This window comes from Hemicordylus capensis, chromosome 2 (assembly GCF_027244095.1).
Source record: "Hemicordylus capensis ecotype Gifberg chromosome 2, rHemCap1.1.pri, whole genome shotgun sequence".
NCBI lineage: Eukaryota > Metazoa > Chordata > Lepidosauria > Squamata > Cordylidae > Hemicordylus > Hemicordylus capensis.
Genome location: NC_069658.1, coordinates 339,543,632 through 339,547,747, shown reverse-complemented (window position 1 = coordinate 339,547,747; position 4,116 = coordinate 339,543,632). Strand labels below are relative to the sequence as shown.

The 4,116-nt window shown below is 46.1% G+C and overlaps 1 non-coding gene across 1 annotated transcript; it reads right to left on the bottom strand.

Annotated features, from left to right (window-relative positions):
* Positions 1-517: 517 nt before the first annotated feature.
* LOC128348388 (U6 spliceosomal RNA) lies at positions 518-622 on the bottom strand. The gene has a single exon (XR_008318117.1). It is a non-coding gene; the product is annotated as a U6 spliceosomal RNA (small nuclear RNA).
* Positions 623-4,116: the final 3,494 nt, after the last annotated feature.

Genomic DNA, 4,116 nt, shown 5'->3' with positions numbered 1-4,116 from the left:
GCATTCATGAACAGTGACCCAAACAGCAATGACTTCTGCCAAACAAGTATAACTCCCATAGGAACAAAGAGGCATAAAATGCTTAACACACACACCCCTGTGGTATGCTAATGCAATATTCTCAGCTCTGCCCTCAAGGCCCATCCACGATTACTGTGGTGACCACATCACTACATCAGAAACATACATAGCATTTCAAGACGGCAGTACATTCTTAGGTCTGCCCTCAAGGCCCATCCGTGATATTGTGGTAGCCACGTCGCTTCATCAGAAATGCATGCGGTGTTTCAAAACTACAGTACACCATTGTTCTTAGCTCCATCTTCAAAGTCATCCATGATGCCACAGTGGCTGAATTGCACTCCATATTGAACACAGCTCCAGGTGTTTGGCCCTATGCAATGCAACTTTCCCTCTACCCTTTTGACCCATCATAGGGCTGCTCAACAGTAGTATCACAAGCCTTCATTGCTGCTATCTCTCTTATCTGTAATGTGCACCCAGCCTAGCTCATTTGTTGCCTTTAGGGAGCAACCCATCCAAAAGTACCACCCTTGTGCAAGGGCCATGTTAATCTTCTCTGTATCATTTCAATTTCAGTACATGTGCCATTGAAGGACATCCTAAAGTGGCATGAATGCTGCTACTAAAAAGAGGACTTTCCCTGTGGATGCCAGTGCAGGTTTTGCCGCCTTTTACAAACATTCTGGAATTAGGGGGTGCCTGCCGCCAGGCCCAGAGGCCACTCCTCCACCCAACGTATGCTGAACCTCTTGTGTCCAGCCATAAAGGCTTAGGAATAACCTTTTGTGTCCAGCCATGTAGGCCAATTAGGAATAAGTAAGTTATACTAAATCCAACAGGACACCTGAAAGGCAAAACTCAATGCTTTCTACTCAGCTGGCCTAGTGCTCAGTGCTAAAGATACACAGATGGCTCCAAACAACTCTGTGTGCCAAGCACCACGCTACTATGGCTCAAGCGTTACTTACCCACAGTGTCTATCTATGAATGAGACAGGGGCTCCACAACAGAGAAGAGGATGTTGTACTAAGGGCTCTAATGCAGAGTTTCTTAACCTTTGGCCCCTGGATGTTGCTGGACTACAACTCCCATCATCCCCAGATATGGCCTTTGTGGCTGAGGATGATAGGAGTTGTAGCCCAAAAACATCTGGGGGGCCAAGGTTAAGACCCTGCTCTAATGGATTAAGCCCTAATTAAAACCATCATGAAAAGTGACTTAGAGGTCTCTGTGTTAATTGCATGAACCCACTGTTGGTCAGACTAAAATAAACAGTTGAGTTCAGAAAGTGCTCAAAGCATGAATGACAGCCAGAACCACCCACCATAGACACAAGATGAAAAGCTGAAATTGTAAGATTATATGGCAGGCCTGATTAAATCTTGACCAATATAAGAGTCCCTGGCCTAGGAAAGGCCAACCAGGTCAAGCCCCAAGGATGCACAAGGAAGAACTGAAATGCAGATCCAAACTCTTTCATGCCATCAGGGCAGCTAGGCCATGGCCACACATGATCATTCCCAAGCAATAGTTGTCTGGTCAATGACCGAAATAAAGATTCCATTCTAAGCAATAAATAACAGGGGAAGGTCCAAAGAAAATTGACCCCACCATACTACTCTATATGACTGCTCCAAAACTTTCCATGAACCCTCTAATGGACTTCCAACTATTAACTTGCACATGGATACTAGGGAACTCACTGGGAATATGAACCCACTTGAGAAACCTAGCAACAAATACTCTTTTATCCAGGCTTTAAAATAGTCAACCAAGGGATAAGCTGAAAGAAGGAAGTCATCAAGGCTCCTCCTCTACCCCATCTCTAAACTGAGGCCCTCAGGAAAGGCTGTTCTTCGTTGCTTTCCCCCCTAACTCCTACTACCATAGCAGAATCAACACAGTGGGCATGCCCATTGAACTCCACTGATAAAACTTATCAGGGTAGCCAGGGTTGAAATTTACTGGGAAGCTGGCCCAGGGCAATCTAGATAGTAGGTGGCCACTGTCCAATATATCACCTTCTACCCTATGTTACTATTAAAAGTCATAATGTCCAGTATATTACATTTAAATATTGGTCCAGAGATGGGCCCCGGGCAGGCTGAACTTGCAACATTGCCCATATAACTTTTCCATTGCGAAAGGCGTTAACTCTGCTCAAAGTGGTCTGTGCTTAAAATACTCCCAACAGCAGCCTGCTGCCCTTCCTTTGTGGAATTAGAATCCTAACACTGGGGCCAGCTGGAGCAAATTGCTGTTGAGCCCCATCTGAGGAAGATGAGGATGAAACCCTTTGAGGAATGCCACCAAAACCCCAGTAAGCCCAACACGGATGGCTCAGCTGCCCCATTGCTTGTGGGACCATCTTATCTGAAGGTGGTACAGTTGGATGCAAACCCCAGATGCTGAGTCAGGTATGGTGCACAATCTCCTTCTAGCAATACCAACCTGTCAGAGAAAAACTTCATCATTTTGCCTTTGTTGCATTCCTTGTGCCGTGTTTGACAAGTAGGCCAAGGCCCGGAAAGCTCCCCTACACCTGGCCTCCTCCATAGCTTACAGACCAGTTATAAAGGGGCCCTGTGCCTGGCTAAGATCTTCGATATCATAGCAGGATAAATGTTGTGAGTGTGTGTGTGTGTGTGTGTGTGTGTGTGTCCCTAGGAGGCTGCACTGGCCTGCTTTATAATTGTAGAGCTGGAAGGGACCCAGGAGGTCCTCCAGTCCAACCCCGCTCCCAGTGGAGGAAATTACTACCGCATTCTTGACAGATGGTTGTCTAGTCTTTGTTTGAACGCCTCCAGTGATGGAAAGCCCATCACTGCACAAGGTTATTTAGGGACTGTAATGCACACAAGACAGTTGGTAGTCTTCCACTGAGCTGCAAACCCCAACCCTACATCTGGTTCTGATCGTGCTTTTATTTCTCTCTCTTTTGTAACCTAACAGGCTGTTATATACTAAATCAGGCCATTGGTCTGGAAATGCCAGAAGGAACCTGGGACTCGTTGTAAGCAAGCAATTGCTCTGGAACTGAGCTAGAGACTCTCCAAATAACCAAACCTGAGTGTCCCCCCCCCCAAAAAAAAACACCTAACCAGGGGCATAGCAAGGTTGGATTGGGCCCAGATATGAGATTTTAAAATGCCCCCCCCCCCAAGTCCAGGGCCTCTGCACACCCCAGGCCCCCAAGGATTTAAGTCTGATATTGCAAAATAAGTATGCTGCCTGGAAATATGTTTCACTGAATACACACATGCACATTTCACAATATATAGTGATATACATTGAATACTATATATTTGTGCTACTTTTAATGCCTAGAACACACTAGAAACACTAATTATTAAAATGGGCCCCTCGCTGCAGATTAGCAAAGGAGACTCTCAACCATGCAGTGTGAGCCTATGTTTGTTTTCTCAGAATTCTGAACAAATTCAGTAAAGTTTGATTCCAGGAGGTTTTTCTCCTCTGGAATGGAGGTGCAGCATTCACATATTGGCCAGGTTTACCCTGAAGTCCCTGCGAGTTATTGGGGAGCAGTTCACAAGCAATTCAGGTTTTTCACTGCTCGTTAGAGTGTAGCCTCATTTATATCTGGAGTAAAAAAAAATCCACTATTTTGTGTTGGTTCTTTGGGACAACGTCAATTTCGCAGTAAAGCCTCCCAGTAAACTTGCAGTAAAGCCTACTGTGTGTAAAAGCCCCAGGTAAGTGTGTGCAGAATTGCAGCTTCAGGCAGCAAATCTAACCACATTTAGCTGGAAGTACATTTCATTGAAACCTAAAGGACTTACTATCAAGGAAAGCATGGGGCAATTCTCACGATCAACAAAAATCGGGCTAGCAGAGGCTAGCCTGATATTTGTTGACTGTAAGAACCACTGGGCTCGCAGCCAAGCCCGGTAATTCTTGAGCAGGTAACCTGCTCGAGAACCCCTGGTAAAAAGCAGGTTTGCGGAGCGAGTGCTCCAGCAAACCTGCTTTTTACGATTGTAAGTAGCCACAGTGTGCCTTCGCGCCACACCTACTCATGAGTAGACCCCCAGCCGGGAGGCGAAAAGCCGCCTCCCGGCTCCAGGAGTCTCC